Below are 23,558 nucleotides of genomic sequence, written 5' to 3'. Positions count from 1 at the left end.
TGTTAAATCTGCTTCATTGCCGATCCTGATATTAGGATCTGATTTAACTATATCCCCAAACTCAGTTAGCTTACCCCTTTGGCTCTTTTGGAAAACCCTTGTTTTCATCCCTAAACATAAAGGTCTGTGTATTTGTATACCACTCTTTAAACTCTTTAGGACTAAATAATGGAGGTATTTTTCCCCTATCTCCTTGAAGTCTTTAGTTGACAAGTTTTTCCTACTACCTAAATAATATAAAGTGAAGTCGCAATTACCATTATCCTACATGAAATTACATAAAAACATTTTTTGACAGTCATCAGACCCAAAAAATAACCCACAAAATCATATCAAACAACAGAAAACTTAACACAAAACACTTAACATCACACTACATCTACTGCAAGCAGGAATGATGACACACAGCCTGTATACAGCCTTTCCTGGAAAGGAGCTAGGAAGAGCCACACTCACGCTCAGGGTGCCCAGTCTTCTATATTCTATGATGGCTGCTTAAACTGAAGAATGTTCTTTAGGTTTCTTTTGATTAACAAAAACAGGTAATAATGTAGGTCTTTTGTAAAATAAATTTTTTGAACAGGGGGCATACCTGTAACTTCTCCCCTCCAGGGTTTCCTCACTATCCAAACAAAGAAAATCACAACTTTGTCCCTCCCACAGTTCTTCATCCCTTGTTCCATGTTTTCTCTTTTTCATAGCACTTATTTTCCATTATACCATAACATTCTATTCATTATATATCACATTCTGCTAGTTCCATGAGGGAAGTACCTAGAAAAGTATCTGGAACATACTGGCACACCAAAAAATTATTTTTCTAAAATGAGTGAATGTGAAAATCATAACACTGTTGACATATTGGAGTATTTCAGTATTAAAGGTTTTATATTCTATATTGGTTTCCTTCTCCTATATGGGCAGTCTTCCTTATGAATAGTCTCTGAATTGTAGTATAAATCATGTTTTTCCATGAAACCAATATTTTTGTAATTTTTACTAAAGAATGTACATTTATTTAAAATAGGGAATTGTCTCCTATTTTCTTGAATATGCACAAAATATACTTAACTATTGGTCAAGCAAAGAAATGTGCCATATTTAGTATATTAGTATGAATTGTATGAGATAGTGAAATTCTATTAATTTACCTACAAAATTATAATTTCATATGGTTTAACCAAATAGCAGGAAAAGTTTTATAAGGATACAGATTGAGTGGAGAATGCTAGACAAAATGTTCCAGCCTCTAGCAGGGCAAGGCTTCAGTGGCCACTAATTAAATATGACAAGTTTCAAATTCAATATGTGCATCTTCTAGAATATTAAAAATTATTAGAAATATGGTTCCATAAGTTGTTTTTTTAGGCCATGAGGCTCTATGATTCATTTGAGGGTTTCAAAATCATGCAGAAATGTTTCTTAAATTATTTGACATAATAAATATTAGGCCTTTAGATTTCATTTTTTTAAAAAATTGTATGAGAAAGTGGATTCAATATAATAACATCAATGAAAGACACATACTCAAAAGGTTTCCTGATGTATGAGATTAATAGTAACAGATAAAGGACAATCACTAAGCACCAAAAGGTAAATTTACATAAATTACTCACAAGGTCTTCGGTCTTCTATTGTTTTATAACAATATTACAAAAATTATTAGCTATACACCATCAACAAAACTGAGTTAGACATTATTTTTTAAAAAATCAATATATTGAAAAACTCAGGTACACCTGACCTTTCCAAAATGTGGGAGTCAGGGACATTACTTTCCACATAGTAAAAAATCTGCACATAACCTTTAACTCCACAAAACTTAACTACTAACAGCCTGCTATTGACTGAAGTCTTGCCAATAACAAGCAGTTGATTAACACATATTTCATATACTATATAAAATGTATTATATACTATATAAAATGTATTATATACTATATTCTTAAAGTAAAGCTAGAGAAAAGGAAATGCAATTAAGAAAAATCACAGGGAGAGGAAAATACATTTACAGTACTGTACTAGATTGATTGATACATAGGTTATGTCTTTTGTTCACAAGGAAATTCACTATTGGTCAAGTAAAGAAATGTGCCATATCCATTTAATATCCATGCTGCTCAAGGATCAACTTTAAAGAGTTTTCACAGCTTTCACAGATTTTCATGGACAAATTTATTGCATAAGGACAGAAATTTTCTTCCCAAAATAAAATCCTGAATCACCTGACTTTATGTCAAGTGATTGAAATCACAAGATTGTTGCTCTAAAATCTTATTCTTGTGATTAAAGAAGATACACTATATTCATTTACTTCTTATGTCTTTTATATTTCATTTGCTTTTACTAGGTAGAAGTTATATTGCTACTGAGCTAAGCTATTTCCTTAAAGTTAGAAAATAGATTGATATTGTCCAGTCTTTAAGTTTTATCATTATTTGTCTTTATGTTTTTTAACTATCTCTTTATATACAACCCATATATAAAGAGGACTTCAGAAATAAAGCATATTTACAAAGAAGTACATAATAGACATTTGGGTCACCTGTGGTTAGACTTGGTCTGGAGTGGGAAGGACAAATGTATTCTAAGCAAGTAGGGTGAGGAGTAAAACAAAATAACTAAGCCACCTTCCAATTGCTGTTGAATCAGACTTTAATCCTGTGAGTCATCACAATCATAGTTTAGCTTCACAATTCCATTTTATATGGCAGGGTGGTGATTTTCTCTAAAAATCAGTTATGTTCTAATCCAAATGTAAGGATTAAATTCATTTTGAAATATTTTTGGTTTAGGCATCATTTTGAACCTCAGAACTAGTCATATTTCATTGGAAATTCTGCACAAGAGGCTTTAAAAATGCATTCTTATTTTTCTTTATTTCTTGGTGGTTATATTTTACTCACCAAGGTGAAGTCAAAAAAATGATTTAAATGGAGAACTATAGGAAAAGAAGGGGAAAGGAGACAGGGGAAGAAAGGACAGCAGAGAAAAGATTGGCAGCAATTTAATTAAATAACTGGCTCAGAAGTCATATTTAGATTTTATTTACCATTCCTATCTAGGCTTAGGAAATGACAATACCCAGAGTTCTATTCTGCTCATGTACTTTCAACTAATTTTCCTTCTTAAAACTTCTTTTTAAAAAAATATTTAGAGAAATTTTGAATAATAATTGCTACTTCAACTCATCAAGTCATAATTTCTTACATTTTGTATTTGGAATATAGAGAAACCAAACAAAGGGTCAAAGACAAACCTTAAAATCTAACCATAGAACTGAAGCATCCAGAGGGGGAGGGTGAGAAGGAGGGTTAAGAGCTGGGGGAGGAGAGAGCACAATGGACCAGCATGTAGACTCTGGGTGCTTCTGGGTGGATGTGCTGTGCTGTGGTGACTCCATCTGAGGGGGGCGTCCTATTCTTCCAAAACACTAATAAGGCAGTAAACCAACAGTACATCAATAATAAAAATAATAATAACAACAACAAAAAACAGCTGTGTTGGGAAGGTAAAGCTCTCCAGATACTGAAAAAATATATGTAATAGTAGAATAATTGAATCTCTCATACACTGTTGGTGAGAGCGTAAATTAGTGTGATCACTTCTGAAAACAGTTTACCAGTATCTAGAAAAGCAAAATGTTTGTCTACTGAAGGCCTAACATTCTATTTGTAAATATAAATGTAAGAGAATTGAGTAGATATGCCTGCCTAAACATATTTACAAAATACGTAATGTCCTTAGTAGCTTTATTCATAATAGCATAAAATTTGGAACCATCCAGATGTTTATCAGCAATAAAATGGGTTGTGATGTATTAATATAATGGATTGCTACATGTGTACACATACAAAGTATTAGTGTTAAATACAACTAAGTAGATGATTGTCAAGATAAAATGAGGAAGGAAAGAAGTAGACACAAGAGTATATACTGTATTGTTCCATTAACATGAACTTCCAGACTGACAAAACTAACAATAGAGATAGAAGTCAGAATAGTATTTAGTTTTATAACAGTAGGATGGAAGGTGGCATTAACTAGGAAGAAGTACAATTCTGTCATGGCAGTAGCATGGCAAGGGTATACCTTATTAAGGTATGTTCAACCTCAGTACCAATAATAACGATCATTATAACATAATAAAATGTCACTGATTAGAAAATTCTTTGTTCACCACAAATATTAGGATCTCTAGTAAATACTATGTAAAAGAGTTCTGGTCTGAAGAATTATTTTCAAATATGCCATTATAACCATGGCTGGCTGTGTAAGTGAAGTCCCTATGATAATGGTATTATGTTTGTTAAATATACAAATTGTTAGGGAATGATTTCCCTAGAAGGGAGAGAATATTTTACATGGATTTTTAAAAATAAATAGGCAACTCTGAAGGCAAAAACTAGGAAGTAAAAAAGCATGTAGTAAAATGTGTATCTTAAGAGCATATCAACAACTGAAATTATTTGTCTAGGGCAATCACTTCTGAACTTCACTGTTATGGCCAAAGAATAGAGTTAAGGTGCTCAATTCTGCTCCCTCCACACAGACCTCCTGCCCTTGATGCTCGCCATAGTCACTGGTTTCCTCTAGGAACTCTCTGCTTCTTTTCTTCCAAGCTGTATACTACGCTTCCTTTTTAGTCCATTTAAAGTTGTAACCTTTGGCACTTCCAAGCCTTCCACAGCACACACTGCCACAAAACTCGCTGATTCAAAAATCACCAAGATATCCCTCCTGCTCCCATCCTACCCACAAACCACCATGATTCCTCGATGCTTGACATACTGGGCTTTGGGCTTGTCTGAAGTGGTTTGTATTCAGTAATTCTTTCAGATATTTGACCTGTTTAGAAAGAATAAGCTAAGATTCTACAATAAATGCTTAAGTACCTTACGATCTGTCAACCTACCAAATACATTATTTTATCCAACAACTCTCAGAGGTATGTATCTCCATTTTATAATTGAGGAAATAGATCCAATTAGGTTTAGTTATGTGTCAAGGAGACACATCTGGTCAATGGTAGAACAGAAATTTTTTCCCTGGACTTCTGAGGTAATTAGTATATAATTTCACTTAAGAACTGAAAGACTGGGCCTCTCCTGGTGGCACAGCGGTTGAGCGCTGGGTTTCGAGGCTGCCTGCAGCCTCTGCAGCGCCAGTTCGATCCCCAGCCACTGGCGAGTGTCCCACCAAAAATAAAAAGAACTGAAAGACTGGGCTCTGGGCTCCCTGGTGAATCCTCTCACCGTCCCCACGCACCTCCGGCCTGTACCCCAGTTCTTGTATGCATAAATAAATAAAATCTTTTTTAAAAAAAAAGAATTGAAAGGTATCAGAATACGAAGTGAAAAATTCAACATAGAATTCAGGCTTTCCATTTTCCTAGGACAGGTACTTGAAAACAGACTACATAATTCTCTAGGTATACATTAAAAAGAGTATTAGAATTAAGAATATTTACTCACAGAATAATTTCAGATTCTGTCAGTTCATATTTAAATGATGTACATGTGTAAACACTAGCATTCCTATAACTGAGGAAGACATTTTATTTGCCATGTATCTGATTTATTATTTATAGAGAATATAGTCACTGTGTAACATAACCGTTCATGTGTTGTTAAGGTATTTCATTGTTTGACAATGGTGTATATTTTTAAACATTTTATTTCAATTAACCTATGTTTCAAAAATATAATTATAATATTAAAGAATCTGTTTTACATGTTACCCCCATTTTATTAAATCAAGCTAGAAATAATCAAATGCCACAATGAATCAAAGTTTACATCAATATCATATTATGTAAGTATCACTATCATATTACATAAAGTATGATTTATTTAAAGTAACTTAAATTGGGCCTCCCTGGTGGCGCAAGGGGTTAAGATGCAACCTATGAAGCTATCTGCAGCCACAGCAGCATGAGTTCCATCCCGGGCCTGGGAGATATCCACATGGCGGCGCAGCAGACCTCTCCTGACTCACCCGCTGCTCCCCTCAGCAGTGTATTTCAGTCAATCTGACTGTTCTGCTCCCCTCTTTCTCTGGTGAATCCTCTCATCCCTGTACCTCTGGCCTGTACCCCCGTTCTTGTATGCATAAATAAATAAATGTTAAAAAAATAAAATAAATTTATTTATAGTCAAATTTTGGGTGGGGCACTTTTCCTCCAAGTATGTCTATTCCTTTTATCAAGTCTTTCATCAAAGTTATCTCCTGAATGAGGCTTAACCTGACCATCCCATTTAACCTTGCACTTGGCAATTGCCACTCCCATCCTCCTTTATCATGTTTTTCACAATATTTCATTTTCTGATATACTGTATGTTTTATTTACTATGTTTATTCTCTATTATCTGTGTTGCACAGACGAAATTCTAATAGCCTCATTGTCTAGAACTGTGTACAAAACTGATACACAACATTCACTGAATTCATAAATCAATGCTTGAACTTGTAATACTAAAACTCACATAAGAAACATGAATTACCTCCTCCCAGAATCTGAACTCTGAGTTCAAAGTGCTGAATACATTGACTTTCAGACAAACAAAATGCATAGTATAAGTATTTCATTTAGTTTGTCTTAGTTAACCTTAAGTTTTTCATCATTGACTCATTTGTAGACACATTGAGTACATATCTACTTGTGATTTTTTATAATAGCTATTGTGTTTACTTATTTATTTTTAAGCTATTCTAAGATTTTTTTCACAAAGTTAGTGAATCCTTAGTTATAATTTGCATGTTTATTATCATCTTTCCAATCATAAAAGTTTATACAGAGTACTTTTTTTCATTAGTGGAGATATAACCAACCTATGGGGCAACTAAACTTGTAAGAGATACAGACAAGACAAAAAAGAACGCAACGGGAATTAGTGTTGAGGAAGTCTCACTCAAAATAATTTTCATTTAACAGTCAAGCAGAAGCATCTTCTGCAGTTAATAATTTCTTGGTTGATCTTCCTGGAAGCAGGAAATGAACCTTTTTCATCAAATTACCTCTACAAGTGGGACCATTAAAATTTAATGAAGCCTGGATAACTGGAAAAAAAAAATCAAATACAACATGCATGATATTAGATCAAAATTCTTGATTTCTTTTTTAACAATGCTGAAAGGAGTTACTTTGTCATGCCTTTCAAACTTTGACAATTAAGATATTTCAATATTCTATAGTAATATTTTATTCTATACCTTGTCATTACTTCCAATACTCAGCAACTTCATAGGATTGAGTGTTAGCAGTACCTGAGACATAAGCTAGCACTATTCCATTTGAATTAGATAGTCTTTAACCTCAACATTACCAAATTATTCTGAAATACCTTTCTATAGCATTTCTTTAATATTTGAGGAAGACACTGTAATTTCCTATAGCATTTTCTTTCACTGTTTTAATATTCCTAGCTCAAATCATAAAATGTCTATTATGACATTAAGCAATATTTTTGCTATTGCTTAATAAATGCAATATCATGTGGAATTATTTCTGGAAAAAGCAAATATTAACTTGTTTTGTGAAAAATAGCTGAAATTCACATTTCAAAAACTTATTAAGTCGGTACTTATTCTTTTAGCTGCTTCAGAGAGAGATGCTGGAGTGACAGCCCACCAGGAATTACATTTGCAGTTTCTTAGCCCCGATCTTTTCTCTTCGAGTCTTTGTACTGGGGATGCATCAGAAATGCTAGGAGACTATTCATTAGTGATGTTGGTGTTTATTTACAGATAGTTTAAATAAGACAGAAATATACAAGTTCTGAATATTTAGAATACATTCAGTGGTATGTCTAATGTGCTGTAAAGTTCTAAATCCTATTATTTGGAAACAAAGAATACAAGTGATGGATATCAAATCCCTTATGAGAAATGAAAGGGGAAACTGTAATGGACCTTGGTGGTACTTTTATATTTCTTCCAAGCATCAGATACCTAGTTTAAAAAAATCTCTAGGGCCTCCCCAGTGGTGCAGCGGTTGAGTGTTGGGCTGCGAAGCTGCCCACAGCCTCTGCAGCACTGGTTTGATCCCAGGCCACCAGCAACGGTCCCACATGGCGTGCTGATCTCTCCTGCCACCCACTGCTCCCCTCAGCAGTGTATTTCGTCAGTCTGCCTGTTCTGTTCCCCGCTCTGGCTCTGGTGAATTCTCTCACTCTCCTGCGTTTCTGACTATACCCAGTGCTTGTATAAATAAATAAATAAATAAATCTTTTTTAAAAATAAATAAATAAAATTTAAAAAAAAATCTCTAGTGAAAAGACCTCGATTGTTTAAATTAAATGGAAAACTAATACATGATCAATGTCTAAATATGAATATTCTTTCTCAAAGCACCACTAAATTGGCTAGAAAGAGTTCATGAAGGAAGAGTTCCACAGGGCAATGTTTGAAGATACATTATAACTATTGTTTTCCATAATTTTTTGGATTTATCCCCCTGCAGTTTCTAATAGCAAACATACATAGATGAAATGAGTGTTTTATTTAATATCCTAGAAAAAAATAATCTACTGTGACCTCTTTCAGACTGATTGAAAATTAGTAGACACTGTAAATACCTGGGCCAATGAATCTGTCTGGGAGAGAAATTTCCACATTCCTAAGAACACTCTTGTTGCATTTTTTCTTCATTTCCTATTCCCTATGCTTTGCCTAACTGGTTTCAACTTTGCTTTCTCCATTTTATCTCATAGCCATGGGGAGCACAGTCAAGGAAACAGGAAAATATTTGAAGAATCAATTAGACAAACTTTCTTCTACGTAGGTCTTTGATTTCATGGTTGTTGATGAGACACTCCATGTGTTTTACACCATTTTCTCTTTCTATAATAGCTGGTAGACTCTTCATATTGGTGCATAACACTGTTACTTTTGTGAATGTTGACTTCGAAAAAAATGCAATTGGAAATGGGGAGAAAAATATGCGATTATTGTGGTCATTGCACACAGTACGACAGACACCAAGGTATTTGTTTTGAAACAGTAAACATAAAGAAAGGGAACAGGGCATCAAACTTACAGATACATTCTAGTGAAATGTCTGTGAGCACACAGATACCATACCAGAAAAAAGCAAGAAGTATCTCAATGACAAGTTTTTCTGGAGAGCAAGGGCTCCTTATAATGAATTATAATTTCCTATTTTAATTTGGAGCTGCTCAATAAAATGTATGACTGATTGAAACAGGTTCTTGGGAAAGGGGAAATGAAGTCTCTTTTAGTGCATAAAGAATGCACAAAGGAAAACCTTGAGAAAGTGGCACTCAGGACATTCAGTTAAAAGCCAAGTGCGTGAAAAAGAAATGTATTTTATACCTAGGAAAAACAAGTTTGAAGGGAGGTACCAGTGAAGATGAAATATTAAGAGAAATATTAAGAGTGCCCCTATTTTGTGCATCACCTGAAGAAAGGAAGTAAATGAAAACTGATGGTGTGTGTTAGGACTGGGACTCTCAAATCAGAAGGATAAGGAAGAATATGGATGAAGGGTAAAGAAGAGTTGGAGAACAGGGCTCTGGCAGTACACAGGGTTTCATTTATAAAATAGTGAGACAGTCTGACAGGTGAGGCGGGATGAGGAGCTTGAAAGCTTTTATTCAGCGGCTGGCATCACTCACTGTCCAGCTGGGACTGAACAAGAGCAGTTTTAAACAGGGCAATTGTTCTAAAGAATCCTAAGTTTCACGTGCCTTCTTACACAGGCTTATAAATCTTGAACAGCATCGATATTCACCAACCACCTGCAATCAGCATTACTCCAGAATTTGCTAGACACAGCAAGTCCTTGACAGGGAATATTTTAATTCCCTGGGCTTCTACTCAGGACTTACGTATTGATGATATGCAAATCAATGCAGTCTCACCAACAGCATAATTAAGAGCATCCTATCATGAAGATTATCTTGGAAAGAGAGAATGTCACCCTCAATATGCCTATGGTCTGGAGAGGAACAGTCAGCAGTCACCGAGGGAGGGAGCGTTAAAAAGAGACAAAGAGTATTTCACTACTACTGACTGGCTACATTCTTCTTTAGGTTAAATGCTTGATTACTTACATAAAATTTCTTTGCTTAGAATAGTTTGCTTTTTAACATCTGTGCAACCAGACAAGCAACTCAAAGATAGCATTTTGATGAAGATCCTCTGATGTTGCATATAAATAAATAGGAGAAAATAATCTTAAAATGTGATCTTTGTAATAATGGTGTGTTTCATTGAGAAATGATGCCCTCTAGCATAGGACACATGTATTGTACTAGTGAAGCTGGATTTGTGACACATTCTAAGTAACTAAGATTTAGTAATCAAAGAGGCAAAGTTCCCAGAGGGAAAGATCAAATAATTGTGTGACAAAGAAAACAACTTGAGTTAGGATGTACCATCTATGACTGATATTTTTAACAATTTATAAATCACAACTGGAAATAGCTGATTAGAGAAAATCCAGATGTGAATCATTCTGCAATGTGATTTAAACACATTTTCCACTGAGTTGGTAATTCCTCCAGTTTATTAGGACACCATCGATGAAAAAGATTTTTTTAAGTCCGCATCTACTATCAGATGAAGGAAAATGGTGTGAGTTCTGAGGCCTGGAAACCAATGGGCTGGCCCAATGAGGAACCTATGAAGGTGGTGGAACTTGTGCTGTCATGATGGGACAGTTGAGCTGCTTGCAATGAGGGGCAGAGACAAGTCAAAGTGGGTTGAAGGTGGCCTGGGCAGCTGTCAGAAGAATTGAGCATCGTAAACATACAATAGCAAATGAAAATAGCATAAACAGAGCATTATCTCTACCAAGGATAGATGTACTTCAAGCAAATTACAATATGGGAAGGTGGAAATGGAGAACAGAGATAAAAGAAAAACATTGAAGTAACATGAAGCAAGGAGGGGGACTTTCATAGTTTGATGTGTCCCCCAAAATGAAAATTATGAAGGACTCAATTCTTTGCACCTGTGGCTCAGAATACTATCCTTGCCACTCCCGCCACTACCAACAGGTCAGGAAATGAGATCCTGCATCACGGCCCCCAGTGTCATCTCTGTGAACATAAAGACTGTGGCTGTAATTTTACGGGCTTCACAGAGCTATGCTAAAAAAAAACGTTGGGTTTACTCAGCATTCTGGCTGTTACCATTGTGTGATTCAATTCATAAATCCAAAGGTTGTCTCTGAATCCAGAAGGGCCCAGGTAACTTTGGTGCCCCTGGTTCATGAACTACATTTTGGAATTAAAAAAGACTACTAAAGAGGATTTTAAAGCAGCATGATAAATCAGTTCCTCACCAAATACAAAGATTTTGGTCTACTGTGCCAATGAAACCCAACATAGATGCCCCCAAAATGGAGGGGAGGTGGTTTACAGGGGTCAAACTATGTGGGAAGACAAATTTGTGTCAAGGACCAGTATAGCAGAGCTAAATGTCTTCTATGATTAAAGAATATTTCAAATTATAAATTTATTTTTAAAGAACATGATTCATTTTATTATGTTGTTCATTTTTTCTTTCCCATTATCCCTTCTTCATTAATTACAATCAGTAATAACATCCATAAAAAATATTACTGAATCAGACATTTAAAGATCAACCAGCTTTCATTTCACATTTCACTGTGAAGGGGCAAATGAAATGAAGGAGATTCCAACCTATATTTCTGACATATACTTTAAACAAAATCTACAAATAATGCTCATAAAATTGAAAGGTTGTCTTCACCATTCTTGCCACATTCCTACCACCTATAGATTTAGGCAAATGTAAGCAATAACGGTAAGTGCTAAAACAGAACCTTATAAGGAAGGTTCTTTCATTATCTCTATTTTATAGGTGGGCCAGTTAAGACACAGAGAAGTTAAGATAACTTCCCAAAGCACCAACTGTTAGTAAACTGAGGAGTACTTCTAAACGAGAAAATCTTGTACAAGTTTCTCCATGAGCCAGTGTTTTCTGCATATGTTTTGAATTCCTTATAGGGGTAGCCCATTCTGTTCAGTATTAGAAAATGAGGCATTCTTAAGAAAAGCTGAAACAAGCAGTACCAAATCCAACCAGTGTTTACTTAGCCCAGCCTGCCCAACAAACACACAGGCATTCAATATCCCTTCATCTAAATGATATGCAGAAACAAAAATAGAAAAGTAAAAAGCATTCAACATAGAGTATACAATCACACATCCTTTGTTCTTCTCCATTTTTAAACTGGCTTCCTATGAAAAGAGGACTTGTAAAACTATTGGGGCTCTGTGTGTGTCTTCTTTACCCCATCCTCATTCCTGCCTTTGCCTCCAAGGTCAGAAGAAATAGTCCTGGCAAAGTTGAAAAGAAAAGAATTGCTGTTTCCTGGACATCTGGAGCCTTTTGCGTTCCTTCCCTAGAATTAATGAGATGGTAAACATCACCTGTTCAATTATCTCTATCGTCTGTCCAATTTATCATAACCTCTGGTCTCATAGGGAGTGTTATAAAAATTTTAATTTGAGAGTATAAAGTATATGCAACATAAGTGGGAGCCTGGAAATTACACCCCATGATATTTCTAATGTGAATCTTAACATGAAATTACAGGCAAGCAGGTATTCTCTTTATTTGTAATAAAGTCATAGGAAGCAAAACCCATAACAATCCATGTGTCCTCGAGGAAACATACAGCTGCCACCACACCGACCCCCACCCCACCAGTATAACATAAACACAACATCCACTGGGGAATGTAGGAGAAGTTATAATGTGCAAATTTTAAGAAGATCATAATTCCTAAAATTACATTGTCCTTTTAGGATCTACTAAATAAATGTAAGAAAGCTAAAAATAGAAGAAATCACACTTGTTTCATCATGGTTCAGATGCATGTCCCATGTTTTAAAAAGATAACTGATCTACAAAATAAAATAAATTTATTCTTTCCTATCTGATTAAACAACAAAACAATTTAGTGGAAAAGTGAGAACGTGTATCTGACAAAGCCAGCTTATTTTTTTTCCTCCTCCCTTACATGTGTCCTGAGTCTCTACTTATTCTCTAAACACAGAGACACCCACATTGGTGCTGTTATTGAGCATTGCTCCAAATAAGCTGAATGCTTGTTTGATGATGCTTGGAACAGCAATGACAAGAAGGTGCTTTATATTTTACTAAGTACTCTCACATCAATTACTTCATTATGCCCTAGAGGCAATGACATCCCAGTCTCGGTTTCTGCCTACCATTTATCATGAAAAGGAACCAGAATTTCTTGGGGAAATGTAGATGACCCCACGTCTGGAGCAAGAAAGTACAAAGAGCCCCTGGACATCTTGTTGCGCCAGAAAGCAGGGAAGAGCTGAAGGATTAATGAAGCTTATCAAAAGGACACCACTACCATCTCAGAGGACTCACAGTGGCAAACTTTGAAATAATTTAGACATCAAAAATGATCATGATGACACTAGATTATAAGATATCAGATAAAAAAAAATCCATGTGTCTATAGTGATACCCTAACAGACTGGGGTGACCCATGGTGGGAGAGAGACAGAGAACCCTAACAATGGAAGGGCAGTGGAAAGTCCTTAGGATAGAATCTAGTTAAAAAGAGGGAGGATAGCATATTTAATTACTAATTGCTAGAAATTTATAATATCACCTGTTTCCTCCTCCCTGCTCTGCAAATACTCTGAACCTAATCAGGAGTAAACAAACAGAAGTTTAATGTTATGGGATATTCTACAAGACACCCAATCTGAAATTTCCAGACACATTAATACCATGAAAGAAGTAAAATAGACAGAGGTTCTGTTAAAGGAGATTGAAGGAGACTAAAGAAATATGGCAATCTGGAATGATTCTCCGATTTTAAAAAAGTCAATGAATGACACTTTTGGAACAATGAGGAAATCTGATTATAGTTCATACGTTAGATATTTGAATAAATGTCAAATTTCTTGGTTCTTGTACACTTAGTTGTGCTAGAAACCTGTGAACAAACTTCCAAAGAGGCTGTGCCTCTCTTCGTTCCCAGCGTGATGGCTGAGAGAGCTATGTTCCACACCCTCACATTGAAAGTTATCCGTGTTCCAGATTTGGGGATTCTAACAGATGTGTGAGGACATCAATTTTATTTTCATTTGAATTTCCCTTATGACATAAGATATGGAGCATGTTTAAATGCTTCTGTTCCATCTGTTTATCTCTTTTTGGTAGAGTCTACTAATGATGTTGGTCCACTTTTTAAATCAGGTATTTTTGTTTTCTCAGAGATGACTTAAAAGAGTTCTTTGTATATTTTGGGTAATAGTCATTTATCAGATGTGTCTTTTGAAAATATTTTCAACAAGTCTGTGATTGTCTCACTTTCTTGACGTTATCTTGTAAAGATACAAAGACATTATCTTTGTAAAGCAGAAGTTTTTAATTTTAATGAAGTTTGACTTATTATTTCTTTCATGTACTAGACCTTTGGTATCATATCTAAAAAGATATCACCATGCCAAGGTCACCAAGGTTTTCTCCTATGTTACCCTTTAGGACTTTAATACTTGTGTGTTTTGTATTTAGGTCTGTGATACACTTTGAGTTAAATTTCATGAAAGGTGAAAGGTCTGTGTCTAGATTTGGTTTTTGCATGGGTATGTCCAGTTGATTCAGCACCAGATTTCAAGAAGGCTATCTTTGGGGCCTCCCTTGTGGTGTAAGAGGTTAAGTCTCAGCACTATGAAGCTATGGGCAGCCACTGCAGCATGAGTTCAATCCCCAGCCAGGTTGCTAACCCACATGGCACAGCAGACCTCTCAGGTCTTGCCCGCTGCTCCCCTCAGCAGTGTATTTCAGAGGATCTGCCTGTTCTGCTCCCCACTCTGTCTCTGGTGAATCCTCTCACCCTCCCAGGATCTCTGGCCTACACCCTAGCTATTATATGCATAAATAAATAAAATAAATCTTAAAAAAGACTATCTTAGTTCTATTTTATTTCCTCTACTCCTTTGTCAAAGATAAGTGACTATATTTCTGACTATTCAGTTCCATTAATTTACTTCTCTATTCTCTTGCCGATACTACACTGTCTTGACACTGTAGATAACGACAAGTCTTTAAGTTCAGTAGTATAAGACTCTGACTTTCTTTTTTTTTTTAATAATAAATTTTATTTTTATATTCCCCATACAATTGCAACCCCCCCCATTCTGACCCTAATCCCTCCCCTCCCGCCCCCCACCCCCCAAAAAGTGTCTCTGGTTCATAGTTTTTTGTTGATTTTGATTTTCACTTTCTTATAGTTATTCATTTTCCTGGTCCCTTTTTTAAGTTTTCTAGATTCCTGCTATGACTCTGACTTTCTTTTTCAGTATTGCGTTGGGTATTCTGGGTATTTTGCTTTTCCACTAAACTTTAGGATCAGTTTGTTAATAGCCACAAATAATTTCCTGGGATTTTTATTGGGAACATATTGAATTTATAAGTCAAGTAGGGAAGGTCTGACATCTTGGCAATATTGATTCTTCCTATCCATGAACATGGATTTTCTCCATTCATTTAGTTCTTTGATTTTCATTCATCAAAGTTTTAAAGTTTTCCTCATATAGCTTTTGTAGATATTTTGATAGATTTACACCTAAATAAAACACAAGTGTTCTATTTTTGGATGCTAATGTAAATGGTATCATGTTTTAAAATTCAAATACCACTTGTTTATTGCTGAAATATCAGAAACCAATTGATCAATTGATTATTACATATTAATTTTGCATCGTGTGACCTTGTTATCATTCATTAGCTCAGATTTTTGTTAATTGTTTTGGATTTTCTCCACAGACAGTGAGAAAGATCAGAAATCATTTTATTTCTTCCTTATCAATCTGTAGATACATTTTCTTTTTCTAACAATTCATTTATTTATTCATACAAGAACTGGGGTACAGGCAGAGGCGTGGAGAGTGAGAGGATTCACTAGAGACAGAGTGGGGAACAGAACAGGCAGACTGACCGAAGTACATTGCTGAGGGGGCCAGCAGGCAAGACAGGAGAGGTCTGCTGCACCATGTGGGTTAGCTCCCTGGCCAGGGATTGAACTTGTGCTGCAGAGGCTGCGGATAGCTTCATAGCACTGTGACTTAAACCCTTGCACCACCAGAGAGGCCCCTCTTTCTCTCTTTTTAAATAACCCAGATTATGTAATTTAGGTAGTTTTGCGCATGTGTGTGTGTGTGTGTGTGCGCGTGTTTGTGAAGTAAAGTGTATCATGTTGAGATTTAAAACCTTTGTGGGCACCTACGTTTCTCTAATCAATAGAAGGCAGAATTCTACAGCTTACTATGTGCCAGATACTGGTTCAGCACTTTACAAAGCTTAGTAATACAAATTTAGTAGGCAAGTACTATTATTACCTCCATTTCAGATACTGAAAATGAAGCACTAAAACTTATGAAATTTACATAAGAAAACATTAAACAGTAGAAACTCAAATCACAAAAAAAAATGCTCTAAAACATTTTTTCTTTTTCTAATTTCTATTCTCAAACAAACAAAAAAAAAAAATCTATGTTTCCCAGAACTAACATCATTAATAGGACAGTTAGAAAACAATTGCTAAACTCTGGTTACTTATAATTATCATGCATTACAAACTGCAGAAGTTGAGAATGAGACTAGATTTTTAAATTTATTGTTGAGTCAAGGATAGTGGAATATCAGTATTCCTCATCTAATGAAGAATATAAGGTACTATTGGGTTTCATAGCGAGCCCAAAGAAATCTATTTAACTCATAATATAGTTGAATCATAGTACAAATCTGAGATTAAAGCACTTTGGGGGAGGCCTGGAAGACTAACAGCTTAACAAATGCTGAATGAATAACAAATTAACTTGGGTTGTAAAGTAAAAAAAAAAAAATAAAGCTACTTCTGTTTTGAATCCTATATATTGAAAACGTATATAAACATCTCCACTGTCAAAATATTAGAGATTTTAAAATTCTGTATTTTGAACGCTAATTTACTTTACCCTCAGCCCAAATACAAGTCCTCACCCTCAATAAAGAATTCCATTCACACCTTTGCACACTCCCAGATTTTCCTTAACACAAAATTGCCTAGGTCTCAGACTTCATTAAAATTGCCTCTCCCAAGAGATTCTACCTGAAGTGTGACAAAAATAAATCAATAACTGACTGGATAGTGCTAGCTTTCTCAGAATACATGAATTTTTTAAAAGGGGAAATAAATCCTTGTTTATCAGAAGTTTTCTATCAAGTGAATTCCCCTGGCTGAACCCTAGTCCGTACCATAGAATCCAACATACAAAACAACAAAACAGACAGAAGATTATAAAAATGAAGGATAATCATGATGACAGTGGGCAGTGAGCACCCTTTTGCTGTCTCTCTGTATGAATCACCTGCTATTTTCTCGTTATTTATTGTAGGTAGCAGCCCTGAAAACAGGTCTGTTGGATTTGCCCATTTAGTGGCTAACCTTAAGTTCTTCTGATAACTGAATCCTTTCTGAAAGAGGACAGAAAGTGAGGGAGGAAGGAAGGGACTGTGTGTGATTTATCAGTCAAACTGTTATTGCTCATTTAAATTCTCTGATCAATTTGCCTGTTATTAAAATGAATGCAAATTTTTAACCCCAGAATAAACTTTTAACCTTTAGACTTTGCTTCTTCTCCATTCTGCTACTCAGTTGCCCAGTGTGGCACACTGATAGTATCTCACAATGGTACCACGGCTCTGTTTGTTTTGGGTCCCAGAAGAGAGGAGGGAGAGAGGGCAGCACAGCATTTGTAGGACACTGGAAGGAAAGTGATGGGCTGAATTTAGAGGAGACATAATAAGAGCAGAGGATTCTTCCTGGAACAGGTTGGTTGCACAAACTACAAGGATGAGGGAAACAGGCTTCGGTGGAGGAAAGTTTATATTTAAATAGCCAAAAGACAGGATTTAAACAATCTATTAGAGGTCAGCAGAAGACACTGTGGTGAAAGTACAAGAGCCAAAAGATCTACCTAAGGTAGAACTAGACATTTTTGTCCATGGCTTCATTTCTTGTAGGTTCCATTGTGAAACAGGTACCTTGAAGTTGTCACGCTGAACACACGCTGCTGATGCCAGGCCCCTGGAATGTGTGCTGGACTTAGTGTTCCTGCTTTGTAGAGTCAGTTCAGTGCATCTCTCCCCAACTCAGGGTCAGAGGCATCCTGATGGCAGCTTGAAATTGGCCATGAAGATCATCCAGCTGACACTACAAATCAAGGCTGGTCTTCCTCCCACGCCTTCCTCTTGAGAGCCAGTTTCCTAGCACACTACTAACTCTCAAACATTTGATATTCTTCCTCCGTTTTGGACAATTTTTGCAGGTTTTGTGGTATTGGTAACATTTTCAAATACTTCACTAAAGGATGAGGACAGATTAACTTAATGGGGTAGGAACAGTCTCCAAGTAAAAACAACAGAGGCATAAAAACAAGGAAAATTGCTTGAAATGACTGGTATTGCCACCGAGCAGCCAATTTCTGCTATCACTGCTATTAAGTGGTGGTATTAATAACAGCAACAATAAGCAGAGTCAATTACATCTGAAAATCAATGTATTGTTTACCAGGTATTTTCCTGGACAGGCATACCGAGTTTGATTGCACCCTCCTTTATCCTGCATGGCAGGTATTTCACTTTTTACAAATTGAAGGTATGCAGTATCTCTGTGTGGAGCAAATTCTATAGACATCGTTTTCCCAACAACAGGTCCTCTCTTTATTTCTCTGTGTTATATTTTGGTAATTCTTGCTGAACTTCCAAGTTTTTCATCATTATTATGCATATAAGCTACATTGATTTTTTTTTAATTTTCCTTATTTTTATTTTTATTTTTTTAATTTCTCTACTACATCTTTATTTTTTGTAAATTATTTTAATTGTCCTTTTTTATTTTTTATTTTTTTAATATTTTATTTTATATAATTCTTACATCTTTTTTCATCTTTGCACAATGTATGCATTTTCATTTTGGTTATATTCCACATAAAATTGCACCCCCCCCCTTATTTTGACTCTCGTCCTTCCTTTCCCTACCCCTCCCTCCCCACCCCCCCATGTAGTGTGTCTCTGGTTTATAGTTGCTTGTTGATTTTGATTTTTACTTTGTATTAATTAGTCTTTTTCCTGGTCCCTTATTTAGGTTTTCTAGATTCCTGCTATGAGTGAGCACATGTTTATCTTTTTTGATTGCTGAGTAATATTCCATTGTGTATATGAGACATTGATCTTTGATCAGTGATGGTTCATGTTATGATAATACTTCCCTGGGGGCACCATAATAGGTGCCCTTAAAAGATAATCTAATTGACACAGGTGTGTGTTCTGATTGCTCCACAAACTGGCCATTCTCTCAATGTTCTCCCTTCTCTTCAGGGCCCCCTATTCCCTGAGAAACAACAATATTGAAAGTAGACCATTACTAACTCTATAATGGCCTCCAGGTGCTCAATGGAAAGGAAGAGTTACATGTCACACTTTTAATCAAAAGCTAGCAATGTTCAGAAGCTAAGTGAGAAGGCAAGTCAAAATCTGAGATTGGTCAAAAGCTAGACCTCTTGTGCCAAACAGTTAGCCAAGTTGTAAATGCAAAGGAAAAGTTCTTGAAGGAAATTAAACATGTTATTCCAGTAGACACATGAGTGATAGGAAAGCAACACACTTGTCTGCCTACATGGAGAAAATATTAGATGTTTGGAAAGAAGATCAAACCAGCCACAACATTCTCTTAAGCCAAAGTCTAATCCAGAGTAGGAATCTAATTGCTGTTAATTTTATGAAGGCTGACAGAGGTGGGGAAGCTGTATAGGAAAAGCAAACATTGTACAAAAATGAAAATGATGTAAATTATATATATAAATATTATTTTTAAAAGTCTGAAATTAGCAGAGATTGGTTGGCACAGTCTGAAGAAAGAAGTCATTTTCAAAACCTAAAGGTGCAAGGTGAAGCAGCAGGCACTGATATAGGAACCTCAAGCAATTTATACAGAAGATTTAGTTACTGATCACTCATGAAGGTAGCTACACTACACAGATTTTCACTAGAGATGAAACAGCCTTATATTGAAAGAAGATGTCATCTAGGACTTTCAAAGCTAGAGAATAGTCAGTGCTTGGCTTCAAAGTGTCAAAGGATAAGCTGACTCTCTTGTTAGGGGCCAGAGCAGCTGGTGACTTGAAGCTAAAGCCAATGCTCATTTACCATTCCAAAAATCCTAGGGCCCTTAAGAATTATGCTAAATCTATACTGCCTGAGCCTGTAAAGGGAACTACAAAACCTGGATGACAGCACATCTGTTTACAACATGGTTGACTGAGTATTTTAAGCTCACTGTTGAGACCTACTGCTCAGAAAAAAAGATTCCTTTCAACACTTTATAGCTCACTAACAATGCAACTGGTCACCCAGTGTTCTGACAGAGATGTACAAGGAGATTATTGTTATATTTATGCCTGTTAAGACAAAATTCATCCTGCAATCTATGGATCAAGAGTCATTTCAACTTTGTTATTATGGAACAAATACACTTCCTAAGGCTATAGCTACCATAGATAGTGATTCCTCTGATGGTTTTGGGCAAAATAAATTGAAATGATGAAAGGATTCACCATTCTAGATGCTACTGAGAAAACTTGGGCTTCATGGGAGGAGATCTGAAAAACTGCAATAAAAGGAATATGGAAAAGTTTATTTCAACCTTCATGCATAAATATGAGGGATTCAAGGCTTTAGTGGAAGAAGTATATGCAAGTGTGTAAATAGCAGGAGAACTAAATTAGAAATGGAACCTAAATATATGATTGAATAGCTGCAATTTCATGACAAAATTTTAATTGACAAAGAGTTGCTTCCTACAGATGAATAAACAAAGTGGTTTCTTTGGATGGAATCTATTTCTGATGCAGACAGTGAATATTATTGAACTCACTAAAAAGGATTTAGACCATTATATAAACATCATTGATAAAACAGTAGCAGGATTTGAGAGGATTGACCTAAATGTTGAAAATTCTGCTGCTGGTAAGATACTATCAAACAGCAATGCAAGCCAGAGAAATCTTTCATGAAAGGGGGAGTCCTTCATTATGGTGAACTTATTGTTGTCTTATTTTAAGAAATTGCCATGGAGACTCCAACCTTAAGAAACCACCACCCTGGCCAGGCAGTAGCCCTTAACACTGATGCAAGACCCTGCACAGTAAGGAGTCAGATGATAGTAGTTTTTAATGATAAAATATTTTTAAATTAAGATATGAACTTTGATTTTTAGAAGAGAAATTGCTATTACACACTTACTAGACTATAGTATAAATATAACTTTTACATGTACTGGGAAACCCCAAAATTGGTATGACATCCTTTATGGCAATATGTACTTGCTTGCAGTAGTATGGAATCCAAACCCTCACTATTTCAAGGTGTGTCTGTGACATCTCATATGTTCTTCATAAGAATCTTGTAAAGGGCTGGATACAGGAACTTTTTTATTCCCATACATACCTTCATAAACTCAAACTTCTGGTTTCTGGAAAAGGCAACAACAGGGTCTGCTTCATTATTTCCCCCGTAGGGTAATTCTCACTACACCATGCTACCTATTAAAAATAAATGTGTGGGTCTTTTAAAATCACTTTAACTCTTTTGTGACAACACAACTCTCTCAAATAGCAGCTGTTAGAGATTCAAAATTCCTCCATGTTAAATTAATTTTAATAGTATTTTAAAAGCAGTTTTAGTCACACCACAGGACTTTTAAAAGAAGAGATTATGTACAAAAAGGAAAAGATGGCTGTGACACACCACAGCCAAAGGGTTAGAGCCACCACAGTGTTTACTTCATTCTAAATCCTGGGGGCATCAAGAGCAGAAATTCAACATTATTTAAGGATATTATCTTATATTCCTGGTACTGTACTAAAACTACATTTAATTCCCAATGTTCAAAAATAGAAGTAGATTGAATAGATGCAGACAGTGATTATAAGCACGGTTCCAAATGGCCTGGGAGACATTTTTGTTCATAACAGGTTACAGCTTGGCAAGCTTACAGTAAATTAGGAACAGTTAAAAGAGAAAAGGTAATCTATAACTTAATCTTATTTTGTTATACTTTTATAAATAAATTTCTACAATTTCACAGTAGAGGAAAAAATAGAATATAGGTTCTTTATAAATACTTTGCAAATTTGCTAGGCAGAATTTCATGTGCCATTAACCCATAATTCGTTATGTCAAAAGTGTATTGATTCATTTTGATCTATTTAATCTCACCAGAAGTATAGTATACTGAGTGGTGTGTGGCTTTGGGATGAGTCTTAACTCTTAAATTGAGTTCTGTTATTTAGTATCTATAAAGCCATTTGTGGGAATTAAGTGGACTAGAATTAATAAATCCCTACTTCACAAGATCATATGAGAAACAGGTAATTTGATGTGTACAAAATAACAGCACATCATGCCCTCCCAGGAAAAGTAGTTCCCTTTCTCTCTGAAGAGGCACAGTAGACTGATTCCTCTGGAAAGGAAATCATGTATAATTTCCACAAAGAGAACCATTCAGGGTATGCAAACTTTTTCAAATCATAGAGGATTTCTCTACCAATCTTTAAAATGGAAATTCTTACTTAAATTGGAAAACAGCATCTTGAAAATAAATAGCACTATGCATCTAATCTACATGTAATGAAATCATTGAAATGTTTTCCAAAACAGAACAGGTTCTCTAGAGCACTTTAGGCTCCATTCAGGGAAAGGAAAAACAATTTCAAAACAAAAACATTTTTGAATAATTATGAAATTACCAACTAAATGCAATGGGCTTTCCAGAGTGAAAATGCAAAGTAAAAGAATGTTTGCAAAAGATAATATTTTGTGTAGGCTAATTTTCAAAGGGTTGTGATAGAAACTGATAGGTGGAACGTCTGATCCAAAATAATTACTGAGGAAGAGGTGCACCTCGGGACAGTATTTTTTTTTACTGGGATGATGCTTTGTAACAGATACCCATACACAATCTATTTCTGCCTAATAATTGGTAAGTTCCAATTTTTGTGAGCCTCAGTTGTGAATGAGTTTAATCCATTAATTAAAAATGACTAATTGTATTTTTCTCCACCTTGCCCCTTTCATTTGTCCCCAATCAAGCTTTTACTTTGCATGCCAATGAAGTTAGTGCCACATTGAATTCTTTAGAGGGTATCCTTTATCATGTTTCCAACTGAACAGTGATTTTATTTTCCTCATTTGAAGGAGGGAACCCTGGGCCATCATTTAAATTATATTTTGCTTAGAATAATACTGAAATGAGCAAGAAGAGATATGGGAGGGACCATGGTGATCTCCTTAAAATCCCTGAAACAAGTTATACACAATGAGCATTCGTTTGGGGGGAACTGACATCACTAAACTTTAAGGGATTTTATTAATTATATAAAATCAAGCAAAAGTACACTGTGAGAACTGTGACAAGTAGGATGCGCTTCCAGAAATATTTTATCCATGACAAAAAACAGTTCTGTTCTTGGGTC

This window comes from Talpa europaea (genome assembly GCF_964194135.1).
Source record: "Talpa europaea genome assembly, chromosome: 1".
Taxonomy (NCBI): Eukaryota; Metazoa; Chordata; class Mammalia; order Eulipotyphla; family Talpidae; genus Talpa; species Talpa europaea.
This window is presented reverse-complemented; position numbering follows the sequence as displayed.